Source organism: Chionomys nivalis, chromosome 12 (assembly GCF_950005125.1).
Source record: "Chionomys nivalis chromosome 12, mChiNiv1.1, whole genome shotgun sequence".
NCBI classification, from domain to species: Eukaryota; Metazoa; Chordata; class Mammalia; order Rodentia; family Cricetidae; genus Chionomys; species Chionomys nivalis.
Genome location: NC_080097.1, coordinates 29,010,567 through 29,029,627, shown reverse-complemented (window position 1 = coordinate 29,029,627; position 19,061 = coordinate 29,010,567). Strand labels below are relative to the sequence as shown.

At 36.3% G+C, this 19,061-nt stretch overlaps 1 protein-coding gene across 1 annotated transcript in view; it reads right to left on the bottom strand.

Moving 5' to 3' along the window:
• Diaph3 (diaphanous related formin 3) overlaps positions 1-19,061 on the bottom strand; it is a 467,044-nt gene that overhangs the window by 374,908 nt on the left and 73,075 nt on the right. The window lies entirely within an intron of this gene.

Here is a 19,061-nt window from a genome sequence, read left to right as displayed (position 1 = left end):
TCTGATAAATTAAAATTAAATGTTGGAATTGAACATCCATTTTCACTTAATTTTAACCCTGATCCGTACATAATTAAATGCCAACATGTTGCTGGTAAACTTTAGAAATCGCTTCCCGAGAATAGAGAACTAACTGGTAGTGAGAATGGGTCCATCACAAGCCACCAATACAAGGTCACTGAGCAAGAAAAGAAACAGTCTAGAACTCATTAACGAACACTGTGCGGGCTATTTGCATCTGACACAGACTGTACTCATATCATACAGTTCAAGTCAGCTTGGAAAACAACCCAAACTTCTGTCCCTATGAGGGATGAAATCCTAGAAATGAGAAGATCATACACCCAGGGAACACCAGCTAAATCAGGCTGGTACTCATTTGTCTCTTTCATCGTCAACTGACATTTTACATTTAACCTGACTTGCTCAATCATCCATCTCTCTTGACGCATATTTCTATACTAAGTATAAAGCTAACTAAAACACAAACAAATGAATGATTTAATAGCTTTCCTATAAAAGAAAATATGCTTATTGCATGTACATAACTAACATTCTCAAAGGTATCCTAAAAAGCTATTTGCTTATTCAAAATCTGTTTTTAGGATTTACATCATCCACAACATATAATTGTTAGCAGAGTATGCCTGATATGTTTTGTGTAATAGGCATACACATCTCTTTTCTGAACCAATATATTTAATTAATGCCAGGTATAGATATATAAATAGCTACTATGAGAAATCACAAAAATAACCAAGGTTAGTGACAATAGTGTTTTCAGCAGTGAAACTGAAAATACAGCAGTTTGTATGAAAATCATTTTAATAGAAGACTTTAATAGTAAATTAAATTCTGAAAGGAACCAGACATTCTTTTCATTTGCTTGTCCAAGCAGTACTTTCAACTCGTATCTTTCTTTATTCGTTATCAAGACATACTTTTTACTGAGAATTAGTAATGAAGCCCTCCATTAATTTATTTATTTCCTGTTACATCATACGGTTATCTGGGTACAAACATGACCAATGCACTTTCCTTTGATGGCCATGCTTATGATACAGTTCCTGTGCATGTATACACACGTATAAATACATATGGAAAGCTTGGGAGAGGGATTCCTCAAGTGAAACATCTTTTCATTTTCTGTATCACACTTTCCACAATAATTTCATTCCTCATGGAAGTTCTTCAGAATATCTGATAGCACTCCAGTTCTTTTACGCCATACACATTGTTTCAAATCATGGATAGCTATAAACTATTTGGCAATTGCAACCTCTTTTTTAACATACGTTCAGCCATTAATGACTTTATTCTGTATCATAAAGCCTTGGGAGAAGAAACTGAGTCAAAAAGCATGTACACTTTCTTTGTTAATGGCTTTTCAAAAATACTATGTGATTTTACAGTTTCATAAGCCATGAATGCAATTCTTTCCATACCAAGATGAGTTGAAGGGCCTAACATGACTTAAATTTGAATTTCTAGAACTGCGAATCTTTATGAAAGCATTTATTTGGGTTTATTCTATTCATAAATTAGCATTTCAGATACTTTGCCCATTTTTGTATTGACTCTTTTTTTTTCCTTTGAAGTTTCATTTCTAATCAATGAACAAAAATTCATTGCAGGTCTATGTACTAATTCTTTGTTAAAATCATTAGAAATATTTTCACCACATTATCCTTTCTCATCTCTAGTTAATCACAAAAATATCTTGAGGTTTCTAAGTAACGGACTATTCTTTCATAGTTTCAAGACTTCCAACTGAACAAAGCTACTTGGCAGTGAGAGAACTGAGCCTGTGTTTAGAAAGAGGCAAAAGGTGAGCAATAAGCATGCTGGGTCAGATTCAACCGAGAATCAGCACACCTCTCCAGACACAAACGTTTCTACCCGTTTCCCTTGCAAGGCTTCTATCGCTGACATCCCAGGAAGACTTCACACATACTGTCACGTACTTAAACACTTGAACTATTGCCTTGAATGTGCTGTCACTTCCATGTCAGTACAAGAATATTAGGACCATGTGAACCACTTGCCATTATTATTACTGATGTCAGCCTTCCCCGTTCATATATGTCCATAAAAGAAAATATCACCAAACACTAAATACTTTATTTTAAAGAAAATGAAATCTAATTATTTATGTACAAGCTTTCGAAATTTATATGAGAATATTATTTAAATTATTCCTAAGAATGAAAGAGACAATATAGAGTTTTATTTGACAAGAGTCTTTTTCTTAACCAAAGTTCATTAAAATTTATACTTCTAATATTTTATCTTTTATGCCTTAAGGTGTAGTAAGTCTCACTTCTACAAGCATTAGGTAAAAAGCTAAAGACCTAAGAGCTAACATTAAATTTAGGATTTTTTTACTGTGGGACATCCCACATGAGTGTTCCATATTTGTTCTCTGGTCATAAACCTCAGGATGACTTCTGGATCATTTTACATGGGAATACTCTGACCTGTCCACAGCCATGGAGCAGTGGCCACCAAGTTCCTGACTTCTTTGTATTACCTTCCTTTCCTATGCATTGCGTACGTCACCCATCAGCAAAGTCTCCACTACAGCCGTCAAAGCTCTAAGATTCTATAGAAAGGCCTGCTAACTTGCCACAACGGGGATTACTACGGTTCCATGATTCCACACCCTTTTTTTCAAATGAAATAGCCCTACACCTGTCTCAAACATGAAGTAGGAGGAAATTTTGGAGAAACTCATCTCTTTCCTTTTTACCAACAAAGCTGACCAAATGATAAACAGCCATTACCTACTTTCCTCATTACACACTCACCTCGCCCACAACTGTTCTTATGAATGACCACCAGCAACCTCCTAACATTACAAGCCTGACTCATGTGCCCATGTTCCTCCTGCCCATAAACTCCAGCTCATTCTATTGAGTAGATATGTGTGTTGATACTAGAGCAGCTGGCTACAGTCTTTCATGGGGTGTCTATTTCTTTACCACTAATCAGAAGCTTTCACTTCCTCTCCACTTTTTAAGCTCTTCTTGCTAAGAGAATCGTTTTATTTCTATTCAGTTGCGTCAAGTTATGTTTGAAAACTTACTTTTGACAGACTTTTAACAAGCTTCATAAATTTCAGGTTAGGGGGAAGCTTTTGTTCTCTACAAGTAAGTATTCTGTATAACACTTAACTATTCTAACATTGTTTTTTATAGCTATTTATTTGGTGTATGTATCTGTAAACCAAAGTGGCAGAAACTTGAGGCAACCAGCAAATCCAGTCAAGGAAAAAACAGCCGCAGTAGGTTCTCTTCTGGGTTTCATGGCCTTACCAGCTACTTAGTTGCATGAGCTTAAAGTAATAGCCATAGATTCTCTCTTATTGTGCAAGTCTTATATCCAATTGGGTAGCTGCTGGCTACCCCAAGATATATATGCCATTACTGCACTTTTGGGTGTAACCTGCCATTCTGATCACCAACTGACATGCCAACAAGGATGGGAGACGATTTCAAGAGGCATCATCCCTAGGAGAAAAACACATAAGCAATAACTACTGAGAAAGAATCAGTCTTTTCCAAGGAGGAGTCTCATAATAGATTATTCAATTCAAACGCTAAGATCTAAGTACATATAAATATGAGCAACATTAAAAGAACTCAGCAGGTTGTATGTTCATATTTGTTTGCTTGTTTATATACATGGATGTTGAAGGAGCTGCAGGCCGCTTTCCGCCTCCCAGCTCCCGATCGCCTGGCTAGCTTATGCCCCGAAATAATTACACAGAAACTATATTCTTTTAAACACTGCTTGGCCCATTAGCTCTAGCCCTTACTGGCTAATTCTCATATCTAGATTAACCCATTTCTAATAATCTGTGTACCACCACGAGGTGGTAGCTTACCAGTAAAATCTTAACCTGCCTCTGTGTCAGGTGGGAGAATCATGGCGACTGCCTGACTCGGCTTCTTTCTCCCAGCATTCTGTTCTGTTTACTCTGCCTACCTAATTTTCTGTCCTATCAAAGGCCAAGCAGTTTCTTTATTAATTAACCAATGAAAGCAACAGATAGAAAAATGACCCTCCTCCATCACATGGGGGTATATAACAATAGTAATTAAAGGAGACCAAGAATTTGCAAGAGAACAGGGTATTCGTGTGCTGGAAGAGGAGAAAGAAGGAGGAGAAAAAATAATGTAAATACAAAATATATAGATGAAATTCAAAAATAAACTTAAATGTTAAAAAAGAGAGAGTAAGTAAACACATGCATAAACAAATGCACACTTACATTCAGCTTGCTTTATCTACATTAATACAGTTCAGAATCCCCTTGTTGAGGAGCGCACGTGTGTGTGAGTGTGTGTGAGAGTGTGTGTGTACTAGTTAGCTCTATCAACTTGACACAGCCTGGAGTGATCTGAGAGAAACACCATGACTGATGAATTGCCTGGATCAAATTGACCGATGGACACGACTACAGCAAAACTGTTCTAGTTATGCACTGATGCATAAGGGCAGGGCCAGTTCAGAGTGGGATGGTCCTACACTGTTTAAGACATGGTCCTGGACTGTATAAGAAAGCTAAGAATGAGGCTGTGAGCAAGCAAGCCAAAGAGTGAGCCAGCTTCCTGCTTCAAGTTTCAACCTTGACTTCTCTCAAGGATGGACTGTGATCTGTAAGGGTAAGATAAATAAATCCCTTTTTTCCCCTTTTACTTTTGATCTGTGTTTCATAACATGGAGAATGCAATAGTCATTGTCTCTCTGCTGTTGGCTGCAGATATGACGAGCTGCTACACGTTCCTACCGTCCTGACTACCCTACTGTCTTAGTTATTTTTCTATTGGCATAATAAACCCTAACCAAGGCAACTTATAGAACACAAAGTTTGACTTGGGGGCTCACAGTTAGAAAGGATCAGGGTCCATGATTGTCATAGCCAAGAACATGGCAACAGGAAGTCACTGTGCTGGAATCGTAGCTGATAAACTTATAAGCTTATCCCCAAGTAGGGACAGCTAACTGGGAATGGCCTGGACTTCTGAAACCTCAAAGGGCAGCCCCAATGACACTTCCACTAACAAAGACACAACACCTACAACTTCAACAGTTCCACAAGCTGCTGACCAAGTATTCAAGCATATGCACCTGTGGGAGCCATTCTCATTCAAACCACAACATCTACTGTGATAGACTGGACTCCAGGACTGTGAGTCAAGCTAAACTGTGTCCCCTTTTTATGTTGCTTTTGTTAGAATACTTTATCAAGCAAAAGAATAACAAAAAAAGACATAGATATTTTAACCTAACACATAACAGAATCAACATTTCATTTACTTTCCAAAACCATCTTTTGAAGTTGTATCTTCAACCACTCAACCTTATTTTTCAAGACTAAAAAAGTAATAAAGAAATGTTAGCAGCAGTTACCTATGGCAGAGATGCTATAAATTACTTTCAATTTTTAATCTATATTTTGCATAATTTTTATACATTACTGTTCAAATGGTAACTTTTTAAAATTATATCAAGTTTTCAAGTGAATACTAGAAACAGCAACTGACAGTTGAGTGGTATTCTTAGTAAAGGAAGGAATCAAATGACTTTCTGAAATGGAAAGTGACTTAGATGTCATGGGCTCTGGTCTAGCCAACATGAGCCTTCTGAGGCCGACAGAGAAACCATCGAGCACTAAGTGTCATCCTCTGTACATATTAGTGGTGATAGAGCTATCTGATATCTCCACACTTCCTGTACTCTTCAGTCTACTGGTGTTTACAGCACCCAGCATTCTCATGCATTGGCAAATACTTAATAAACACTATCTGAACACTTAAATTATTCATAGATTTATCCAGATGTTTCCAAAACTAAGTTCTGTAAATAAAAGTGATTATTAAATGAGTACCAATTTACTACAAGAATATAAAATGAATCTGTGAGCTATTCCGAGTTGCATTGAAAGCTATGCAAACAGCATAATATTAGCTCTGCTGATTTGTTTTTATTTTTCCTAATTGAAATGTGGTCCATGTTATCAGGCCATCTGCACCATAACAAAACAACTCAGTAAACAAGAGCAAGACAGGGTTCTTTGTTAGGAGTAACATCAGATTTTGTTCTTACTAAAACATATATATTTCTAAATGGGCATTTTTGGATATAAAGACTGAAAAACAGGATATATACACCAGAAGCTGGCTCCCTCATTTACATATCTGAGCACAAATGCAGACCAACTTCTTTTACATAAAAATTGATGGTACCATACATAATTATGATTCTACGTTGCTTTTTATACTGGTAACTTCCCAGCCTTGCCTAACTCATCAGTTGAATCAATGTACCATACTTAATAATTTCACAATAAACAGACATTTTCTTTGTTCTAAGTGTCTTGATATTTCACACCCTGTTATAATCCCCTCATACAAAAATCTTTGGTTTTCAAGCTATTATTCTAAGATACGCTAGAAAGAATGGGCTTGTTACATGCATGTACAAGTTCTCGTTTTGATAGATACTGCCAAACAATACTCCAAAAAGTCAAATTGGTATATATTTCCATGCCCTCCCAAACACTATCAACCATCTTTTCAGTTTTCCTTGACAGATTAAAAAGGCTCTCCTTATCTGCTTTAATTTATATAGAGATTGAACATTTTCTCAGGTGTGTTTGCCTTAGTAATTCATGGGTAAACTGCCTACTCATAAAAAGTAATTCCTTTGGGTTTTTTCATCTTTCTATTAATGATTTCTTCGTATTCTTTACACACTGATACAAAACCAATATTTTCTTCAAAGTTTTTAATTTCTTGAGACTATATTTACTCAGTCCCCTTTACTAACCTAAAATTTTTATTAGTAAATGTATTCCTCCTTTGAATAAATTTCTAGCTTAAATGGAAGAACTGTTATTCTGATAGCATTTTTAGCAATATTACCTCAGAATATTATTCTAAATAGTTTATTATGTAGGTTAGGAAGAAAAATAAGTCTTTTTCTGAATAGAGAATTCCAATATTAATGCTTCCATATTAATTAAAGTTTCTCACCATTGTGAGTATAGAGCTCACTCGGACAACTAAATGTACGGGCATGAATACAGCTGTGGATCTTCACTTTTTCCTAACTTGTTCTTCAATCACCCCATGCCACCTTAGCAGCTTTTGGAGAAACCTTCAGAGCTGAATACAATGGGGAAGAAGGAGAAGCTGAAGAAACAAACTATACTCACATATGACTGTCACCTGCACCAGCACCCTCTGGAAGAGGCTGATATCCAAGCACTGTCCATGACTTTTAAGGGGAACTTTTGTGGCCCTTCCTCAAAGGTTAGTACTGTGCATATACTCTTCCTGCTGGAGCAACTGCTCATGCATACAGTTCCTTCAACTCTCCATGCCAGGCAATTCTAACCCTCCTGAGAAGCCTACATCTGACCAACATGTTGCACAAATCTGGTTCCTACACTAGTCTAATCTTTTTCCTTCTCTACAACTAAAGCATTCGCAAAGCTTCTCTTATCTTTAGAACCTACCACCTGCCAAGAGTATGCTTCCACTGTCTATGCCTCCAAACTGAAAGGGACACACATTCACCTCTAAGAAGTTCTGAGGAATGTTCACCCAGGTCTCTCATAAAATAACAATGCCATGCACTGCAACACCATCTCAGAGAAAGCCCCTGTAGCCATCATCTTTTTTTTAAATTATCAACAAGGTCTCAAAGTGGATGGCAACCTGCTAATAGCACATCCGCATGTCATAGTCCCTCCCGTAGCCATATTGTCTGAAGCCAAGTCTTCAGACTTTTGTGAAAAGTTTGACAGTGTAAAAAAAAAAAAAGAGTGATTTCCTCTAATCTTAGTTTGACTGCTACAAAAGCACTTCCATATACCTTTTAGGAATCAAAACAACTGTAATATCTTAGCTGTGTCTCCTCTTTGATTAGGACTTGTTTCCTTTTTCAAGCTGTCTTCTAACTTCTAAATTTTGTACTTTTATAAAAAAAAAAGAGAATAAGTTATATTCAATACTTAATCATATCCCCCTTATTTGTATTCTTACCTTTCATTCTGTTATTATACTTAAATAAAAATTACATGAATATAATTAAAGCCTTTCTATCTATTCATTCTTTATAGTATATTAATTTGTATTTGAATGCTTTGTGATCATATATCACAAAAGAGTATTCCACAGAACTATTCAAATGAAGAGTATTTTTAAATCACAGACCTTTTTTCTTTCAAGTCGCCCAGACAGAGCAATAAGATAGTAAAAAAAAAAATCATTCTACATTAAAGACTGCTTCAATAAATGATACTTTATCTTTTTAAGTTGTAGCTTTGATTTTAATAATTTTATATGTGAGCATCTGAATAAATGAAGGGTACTTGGGATGTCACTTGATTACTAAACAAGTTGATGTTAGAATATGTAATCATTTTATTTTGATTATTTAAACAACCTTTCTGTCCTAAGAAAATTTTCAAAATGATAGAAGGAAATGTATAAAGATCATGAGTTATAAAATCTAAATAGTAAGAAAAAAAAAGAGATATAAAACCAGTCCATGGCTGATTCTCCCCTGAAAGGCAACCGGCCAGGATGTATAATTTAGGGAAGATAAAATTACGAACTATAAGGTAACAACAAATCTTATTTTAAGTAAGTTCAGATAATTACAGAAAACTTAAAGTACAATAAATTATATGCAGCACCATTAAAATAACTCATATATAGAGAGAGTATAAATCCAAAGTGATTGTTTCAATTATCATTAAAAGCACAAATGCATCAACTGAAAAGTACTGTAATTAAAAGCATGTGTCACAAGAGGAGGGTGTCAGCATTAGTACCTCCAAATTGTACACAAACTCACAGATGTGGCATTCCACTGTCTCCCAGACCTCTCAGGAAAATGGAAAACCCGAAACGTAAAGGCATACATGTACTATGTGTCATGGCAGGTATGCCTAGCTGTCATGAAGATTTTTGTCTATCACGTCAAGTAAATAGACAACTACATGAAGTTTGAGGACATTTAAGATAAGGTGCTAAGGGCATTCACAATACCATAGTCTAAATATACGGCCAGTTGTCTCTATAAATCATCAACAAACTAAGTAAGCAACTCGCATGCCTTCTATATAGACTGGCTTATAAGAAAACACTTGAAGAATGCTTTTCTTCCTGATTATAAAGTACTAAGCTGTTTTCATTTTTAAACATTATCATGCATTAGCTTGAATAATATGTCTTTTCATGAACTACATACCAAATCATGGTGTACAATACATGTTGGATAGTACATACTACATACCATGTTGAACAACTGAGTTTAAGAACCTCCAAAAATCATATGCAAACCCTGATAAACTTGCAAAGGTGATAGTCTCATAGGAATCCATCTTGTCTGGATGAACCATGAACTTGCCTCATGTCTTTTATGTTTGGTCTCCAAGTGTAACATGCGAGGGCATTTCAAGGACATATCTCATTCTGGGTCATTGATCTAATTAATACAGTTGGCAAAAACAGTGATAAGACTGGAATAAAACACCTAATTTAACCTCAGTCTTTATGAAATCTGTCTAAATGGAGGGCAAGACCTGGTTGGTGTGGCAAGAAATAGTAACCAGATCATGGAAGGGTAAAAAAGGGCTGAAACAACTGAGTCATCTTGAGTTGGCAAGATTATCTAGAAGCATGTGGTTCAATCCTCAGCATTGCATCTCAACAAACAATAATAAAAATAATAAATAAAAATTTTAAAACCAAAATATATGGAATTGATATTTTAAAAATCAAGAGTTAACATCAAGCTTGGAAAAATACAATAATTACAACACACTCTTGCAAGATACCAGGACATTCCTCAAGGAGTATGGTAAATTCAGTAATAAAGGATAAAATGGAAGGGCTTTAAGCTTATGGTTAGTAGAAGTAGAACCCAAAGTATAATTTGTAGTAGAAAAGGTGCAAAGATAAGGGCTTGTAAAAGTCTATTGACATTTCGCAATTTTTAAAAGTAAGTTATCAAGTAATTTGTAGTCTACCTAAGAATATTTTAGAGCAGAAAAAAGATATATCCCATTTATGCAACAAATCCACCAGAGTCAAATATAATAAAAACCAAGAGATAACAGGGAGAAAGCTAATTTTACACATAAAGATGCAGGAAATTTTTTCAATGAAACGTAATATATTAATTAAATTTTCACATTAGAAATAATATTAATATATAAAAAAGAGGTCAGAGAAAACTGGCTTAAGATTTTTTTAAACTAATGTGTCATGTTTTCTTAAGATTTTTAAGACTACTAATAAACACAGGAGTTTCTGTTACTGTTTACAAAGGCTAAGTAAAGAAGATGAACAAATAAACCACCTCTCAGGAAGACAAGGCTAAGAGACAGAAAAAAAGAATTATTAGTGGCTGGAGAACTTGCATCAGGACCTGGCTGAACATAGCCATCTTGTCAGATGCACAGCCAGTAGGATCTGTTATCTATGAGACACTTCAAACTATATTAGTCATTCCTAAGGCAATGGGAGTAGAATAAAGGGGGGGAATAAAACATGTTATAGAAAAATATAATTTCATGACATTACTAGAGATGCAAAGAGAAGTAAAGGAATTGAGTGCACTACGGCTCTGGAGAAAGATCTCCATTAATAGAAATGTAAGACCAGGCTACAGTGTTGAGAAATGCCTGATAGGCATGGTAGCTACGTATGTCTGATCCTGCTAAATGAATTCTGGGAATGCCAAGCGTTGGATTGTCTTTTCTTTTAACGACACCAAGCTTTTGATATTATGTTAGGGAATAACTGTGACTCCAGAGCTGAGATTAAGAAGACAGGCAAATCTTGAAGTTGATGTGCTAGTCTAGACAAAACAGAGAGCTACAACTTCTGAGAAAAACCATATCAAAACATAAAGGTAAAGAGCAATACAAGAGAAAGATATCCAACATCATCCTTTTACATCCACATGTGCACACACAATGAGATGTGAGTGCATCAATATATGCACATGCATATACCACCACACACACACACACACACAAGGGGGGAGTACTTAATTATATCCATTCTTAGGAAGGGCAAGATTAGTAATCTGTTCGAAAAGATGTATTTGAAATTAGGTATGGCTGGATAGATGGTTCAGCAGTTAAGAGCACTACCTCCTCTTCCAAAGGTCCTGAGTTCAATTTCCAGTAACCACATGGTGACTCACAACCATCTGTAATAAGATCTGGTGCCCTCTTGAGGAAGAGATCAGGTCAGCTGTCCTCATTAACTTAGACCATGAAACCCAATATGGACAAGTTCAACAGAACTGCCATATACAGGCTGCCCATACATTCTTCAGCATTTGCCAGGGCATAAATTTAAAAAAAATTACTTATAAGCCTAAATGTATATTGCTGACATTGTATTCAAAGACAAGCAGGTAAGTATATAAGTATTTAAAAAATGCAATGTGTATTTTTATGATGCTCAGGATTGTTATAAACCTTGTATCACAGGTATGAATCAGAAAGCTTCTGCCATAACATTCATTCACCCAGTCTCGTTTTCTACTTTACTGTGAACTTCAATGAAACAGGAGAAAGATGAACCAGTAGGAGACTTATAAATGCCACCTCTCTATCACACACACACATACACACACCTATAAACTTTTATAATTTTAGCTAGTCTGAATTTAATAATTTGAGCTGCATTTATTAGTCCTGAAAACAAAGCATAGATCATATGATGGAATCAAATAAGTTTTTGCACAGAACCGTAGAACAAAGATTTAACTTTGTACCATCTATGAAGAAGTGTATTCTGTTTCCAGTCATTAAGGATGCTATTCTCTTTTTTTTTTTTTTTTTTTTTTTTTTGGCTTTTCGAGACAGAGTTTCTCTGTGGCTTTGGAGCCTGTCCTGGAACTAGCTCTGTAGACCAGGCTGGTCTCGAACTCACAGAGATCCGCCTGCCTCTGCCTCCCGAGTGCTGGGATTAAAGGCGTGCGCCACCATCACCCAGCTAAGGATGCTATTCTTAAGAACTTTTCATTAACTTTTAGTTTATTAAATATGAACTTAAATGATTCCCTACCATTTTGGCATTTTACTTTACTATGGGATTTAATGCTTTAGTAATTGTTAGATAAATAAGGCTGTTGTAGGTTTGAACCTCTATCACTGCTGGTCTTTCCTTTATTATTGTTACTACCTCAGAGACAGACTAGAGCTCAGAGGTCAAATCTAGCTTCTGGCTTGGTGATGTGCAGCTAAAAGATTAGCAAAGTCCTAATGTCCATAACATTTTACAGTGTTACAGAAATTAATGAGCATAATTGCTTAAATCATGAACCAATTTTTAGATAAATTGAAAATGAGCACACCATATACTCTATTTCATCTTGTAACAGTAATGCTTCAAAGACTGCTGCCTTATTTACAACCTAGTATGCTACTTTTTAAAACAAGTAGAACTTTTTTTTTATGCTTCAGTAGTGAAAGAAAAACCTAGGCAGGTGGAGTTCCACCAGCAGACAACTGTAATCTAAACGCCTTTCTTTGGCCTCGTGGCCTTAAACCTTTTTCAACTTGAAAATTTGGGGTGCAGTAATGTTGCATTTTCCTCTACCCATAGAATATTTTTTATTGAATTACAGACACAAAGAATAGATAAAGCTGACTGGTAGAAAAATAAAAATAATAGAAGGACTAATCAGCATCAATTCTTGTTGGATAAGGACGCCATAGAATTAAACACTTCAGACTAATACATATTTATTCTAGATGATTCAGGTATCTGCATAAGGGGTCACATATTATTTTTCATGTTTCTGAACCATTTGAAAACAGAAGGTGATTAAAAACTCTCAGATGCCTATGAATTCCATTTACAAGGAGTACATCACTGTAATTTTTTTAAATGCATTCATATTCAAATCTGAGAAGCATGAGTCTTAGCTCATCAGGCCTGCTTAATTGCACTAACATCTGCAATCAATTTAAATTCTTTAAGATAGTCTTTCACAGTGCTTGAAGTGATTTCATGCTGTGATAGATTTAACACACTCACTAATTTATAGACACACACAAGCAGATGAGTCCTATTTTTCCATGGGTAAGGTACAACACTGAAGGGCAGTTCACATTTTCCACCTACTCGGGATACAGCGAATGACGCATGCTGCACAGCTTATTAGAAATACGTGAGATGGCAGTACCATGCGAGCATGGCAGAGAGAAAAGCTAAAACCAGCATTTCACCTAAATCTATCCATAAGTCATGGGCCATTAGTGCTTTGATGAGAGTTTACAGACGCAATAAAGTGCAAACTAGAGCTACCAGGTAAATTATACAGAAAAACAGTTTCCCTCGGTCATTCCTTACTCCTCCCCAGAAAATGGAGGAGAGAATGAGAGAACCATTTTTAACCTAAATTACAACTTTGCATAAAACCAAGAAAATCCAGAGAACTGGAGAATCTGGGTACATGACAGAGGTACTGTAGTTCTAGAAGCTTCCTGGGTTCTCACAGAAAAAAAAGACAAAATTACTAAATAGTGGTAAATTAAAAAAAAAAAAAACAAGAATATCAATGCTGTCCTCCAACAATTTCAAATTGAAGCAGTTGGAGACAACATCATTAATTGCCACAAGAATAGAACACTATCAAAATCTGAATGGAAAAAAACAAAGGAAGCCACACAGTTATGGCAAACAGGAAAACCCAAAATGGTTAAGAGAGCTAACAGCAGTCTCAGTGGAGTTTGGGAAGTTTGATCACTGACAAATAAATGTCAAGGGGTTTGGTCTGTGGTCATAGCAGTGGACCACAGAAGTCCCAGGAAAGACTTGAACAGGTTGAGCCTCAATGTCCCATGAACTCCCAACACTCAGCTCCCTGGACTCCCAGTCAGGATGGGATTCTACTTGGCTCAGAAAATGCTGTGAGGGGAATCAAAACTACAACACCCTACAAACAGAAAGACATCTCTGTTGGCCATCACAAATGGACACCATGGCTATTTGTGTGTGTGTGTGCTTTTTGTTTTAACTTTTTTTGTGTCTTAATGATTTTCTTTTTGTTAGTGGTTGTTTTGATTTCTGGTTTTTTGATCTTTTTTGTTTTCCTATTTGAATTTTCTTTCTTTTTTTATAGAATAGGAAGGAGAACGTGAAGCTGGGTGGGAAGGGAAGGAAGTAGGAGAGGATCTGGCTAGTTGAGGGAGGGGATCAAGATTTATTACATGGAAAAAATCTAAATACATATTTTAATGCAACAACTTCAATATGAGCTGGCATTGACCAAACACAGAAGACAAGAAACAAATATTTAAAACAAAGTGAGAAACAATGAGGTAAAACAAAAGAATTTAAACAGAAAAGACTGAAACAAACAAAAAAAAATTTAATTAAACCAAAAATTTAAAAATTCACTACAAGGCAGGAAGGAGGATGACTATTTCTTGTTGGGACCATGTACAATACATAGATGCCAATCAAGAAATGTTTAATAGGTAGAAATATCGTCTCATGAATAAAAAGCAAGATGGAAGGATTAGAAGAATAAACAGGTCATTTAACACTCAGAGGAAAGAAAGGAAACATTTAAATCAGAATAAGATTAGATGAAAGTGGAGAGGAGGCTGGGCCCAAGAAATGATAAATGGGTATTAACAAAAATAATTGTTTGAAACGTAATGGTGCACATGATTTTTAATGTATTTTAGCTTCAATAAAAATATATCATTTCCCCCATAAGATTCTGATCTTAAAGATTTTTAAGAAGAAAAACATAAAGCATGTGGAAGAATATTTAGTAAGATATAATCAATGATTGATTCTAGGTCTAGGTTTGGTCTTGACAGGCATTGTTGTGCTTCTTCTGCTTTAATTATAAGCTTGCATTGCTCTTATAATAACCAAATGCAGCACACATCTGAGAAGAAAGTTAAGCAACCCAAACTTTTTCTAGTAAATGAAATGGAACCCCTCTAGTCACACAGAAGTCAGGCAGACTAGGAAATAAAAACCAAAGTCAGAGAGAGCTAGCAAACTTGTAGGGGACTCAGAAACACACCACTCCTCCGCACAAAAAAAAAAAAAAACAGCATGTAAATGTGGCCTCGTGACTTCTGTGGGATATAGCTGGGAGCCTGATGGGTAGCGTTTCTCAGCCTGTGGATCGCAAACCCGCTGAGGGTCAAACAGTCTTTTCACAGGATCGCCTAACATCACAGGAACAAACAGATATTTATATTACGGGTAATAACAGCAACTTTGTAGTATGAAATTATGAAGTAGCAACAAAATAACTTCGGGGGGGGCACCACAACATGAGGAACTGTATTAAAGGGTTGCAGCATTAGGAAGGCTGAGAACCACAGCCTATAGCTTCACTATTCTATGACCATTAATTACTACAGCAATCATTATGGATAGAACAAGATCGGAAGATTCTTCTCTCTTGAAAGATTAAAGAGGCATAGTGTATGTCTTATTTTTAACAATCTTTTGTGATGAGGGAAAAGGAATCTTATTGGGCTAAACCCTATTCTAAACCAAAATTCTTTTAACACATTCTTTAACTGTTTATAATTTCATCTACAGTCTCCATGGCCTCTGTCATAGACTTTTTTGTCAAACCATGGAGAACATGTAACCTGACTATAAACTGAAGAAAATAAGTCCTAACATAAACACTGGACTCACAGACCTAGCATAATATACACAATCCAAAGAGAAAAGACAAAAAAAGGCCAAGTGCAAACAGCAGCTCAGTTAGGATCTGTCTCCAAGCCTCGGTGATCCAACTGAGGCCCAGGACTCTTGGTGGCAGAACCATCATCTGACAATGTCTGAAATATTCTTTAAACATTTTGAAGAAAGATAAGAATTCTTGAAGAACAGTATTTGGGCTTAAACACTATTACATACATTTATCATTTATATGGCGCATTGTGCTTTAATTACTAATTTTCTAGAAGAAAATCCTTAAACTTAAAGCGATATTCCTGTGTTTCCTCCCAGACTTTCAGTTTTCAGACACTCCACAATTGGGAACTGTGAATCCTTCCCTGATTTGCCTGTATGATCACATCTCCTTTTAAAGTCTCACCCTGCAACTATGTAACCAAGTAGAAGCCATGCCTGGATTTTCTAAAGACTGTTTTCTATTGACCATGCTAAACAGCAGTACCAAGAACTGCACACAGGGCCTTGAAGTGCCAGTGTCAATTATGCTCTAGGAACATCCACTGGCTAACAGGGATCTACCTTTTGAAAGAAATGGTAATTTCTAGAATAGAATGGAATTAGAGGTAACCTATATCATTGAGTAAATGGGCTGGCCCATTGTGTCATTTAGAGAAGCATAAACACCATATATACTGGGCCCAACACAGATCTGTCCTCAGTTCATCCTGAAACCTGCTGCAACCATAGCCACTCCCAAAAAATGATAATCTCCCACGTAGGATCATTAAATCAAGGATACAAAGATTTCCCAGCAACCTCCAATCAACGTGTCTACCAGACTATAGTGAACAACCTGAATCATATGTCCACATCCTAGGCAGGGAAGAAAAAGACAATCTGCCATTGTCGGTTTTAACATAGCCCTGGTTAGCAAAATTTTAATAATTCTTGATTACAAAAATTTAGCATGACTATTTAGCAGCCTGGAGAAAGTTACAAGGAGTTGTGATTGAGTTAAGTTTAATGGTAGATTTCTTCCCTACTCTAAAAAGTAACCTTGTTAGAACTTTTAAGGTTACTACTGGAAAACAGATTTTGACTCTTTTAAAACGTTTTATTATTATTTATGTGTGTGTGGAGAGGGGGGAGTTATGATCCATGGGTGAATATCAAAGGACAGCTGGAACTCAGGTCATCAAATTTGCCAGCAAATGCTTTTATTCACTGAATCACCACGCTGGCTGGCCTCTCACAGAATTTTTAAATCAATTGCAGATATAAGAATGAGTTTCAAAAAATGCTTGTTTACTCACAAAAAAAATTCAAAGCAAAATTATAACACAAAAATCTTGATAAACATACGTGACACAAATTTCTTGATCTCTGTAAAGAGACCTGTGGTGATGCTGTACAGATGGCTATAGCTCACAACCTATAAAATAACAGTCCTATTTGATCTGCCTTGCCCAGTAACTTCTCAGCAGTCAATTATATAAATAAAATGGCAGAAGAAAAATCTAAACACTAGAGCGAATAAAATGTGCTTCCACTTGTAGAGCAGAAGTAAGCGGATGGTCAGCTTGAACTTCCCATGCTGTGAATCACCTGTCAAATTACTCAGGCCACTCCCAGGAAAAGCCATTCTATTCTACACACTGATCAGGTGACTTAATGCTATACTCTCACTCTGGAAACTAATCTATTTCAGTCTTGCTCATTTCATTACCTCATTCTTCTGAATTCCCCTCGGTTCAAATCAATTAGAGGACTAAAGTTGTAAATCAGGGAGTGAAAACTCAAATAGACCTACCTTTACAAAGTGGACTTGATCTTTTGCAAGTCTTCATTTTCTCCAGCTCCAGAATTAAAATGCACAAATACACAGGGTTTTCTAAGCCCACTGTAACTTGTGCAACTTATCCTATGTGACTATATCTAATCAATTTAGGCTTGTTAGATTTTGGTTTTTCAAGACAGGTTTTCTCTGTGTAGCCTTGGCTGTCCTGGAAATCACTCTGTAGATAAGGCTGGCCTCTAACTCACAAAGATCCGCCTGCCTTTACTTCCCAAGTGTTGGGATTAAAAGTGTGCTACATTTAAACTTTCCTGACATTCATCTTCCCTAGCTACTAAACATGACACAATTCACCTAGCCTGTTTTGGATTTTATGGACTATATTTCACATGGTTTACTTATGTGTTGTATTTAAGTTATATGTGGACCAAATGGTTCCATTAACAATGACAAGTATACTCCAGTACTCATCTCTGCTGTTCAGAATCTTGGTTAAGAAATACTAACACCCAGTAAACATGTACTGAATAAATGTCTCTTTAAATTGTGGAAACACCCATAGTAAATTTGTGTTATGTGATACTTTTTGTATATTTATCATGATAAATTTGATACAACAGTAGAGTGCGCTATAAAGATTTCAACTGCAAGAAAAAGCTAATAACAAAAAAAACTAAACAACTGCTAATAGCACAGAGGTAGTCACCAGTGTCAAATGTTTTAACAAGGGAACAACAACATCATGATGATAGAATGCCTGTATGACATACAAATTGCTATTTTATAGCTAGAAAACAATGAAAATAAAAGAAGTAAATTAAGATGCCCATGCCAAAAAGGAAAAACAAACAAACCTCTTGAATGCCAACCACATATCTGTAAGGGAAAAAGCCACTAATCGCAGTATCACAGCATCTGAACACAGAGCCAATCTATATCAGGCTAGAAAAGTCATACTACTCATAGTGATTTCTACAACTGAGGATGAGGCTGCCAAAACAAGAAATATGTTTAAAAATTAAATATCACTTGATCTTTCTTCCCAAAGAAATAGCTCTGAGATAGAGGCTGCCTACCAGATATACAGAGATGAGGTATAAATAACTTATGTTCTTATAGCTGGCCTTAGGTTAAAGTATCCAGTAAAAACCAGCATGCTAATCCCATTATAAATTCAGCCAAAATCACTCTCTACTCCTGCCTTTCCATTCTCGGGCTGACCTCCTGCCACGGTTAACGTCAGTTGTCAGCCTAACACACTTGGGAAGGAGGAAACTTTACTTGAGGAAGGATCTCAATCAGGCTGAGGTGTGGGCTTGTCTGTATGGTATTTTCTTTGTTGTTAATAGATGGTGGAAGACCCAGACCACGGTGGGCAATATCATACTTGGCCTTGTGGTCTGGACTAAAAAAGAAAGCAGACTGAGCAAGCCATGGAGAGCAAGCCAGCAAGCAGCTCCCCTCCATGATCTCTGCTTCAGGACCATCCCCCAGGTTCCTGCATTAGAACTTGTAAGGTGAATTAACCCTTTCTGCCCCACATTGTTATGGTCATTGTTTGA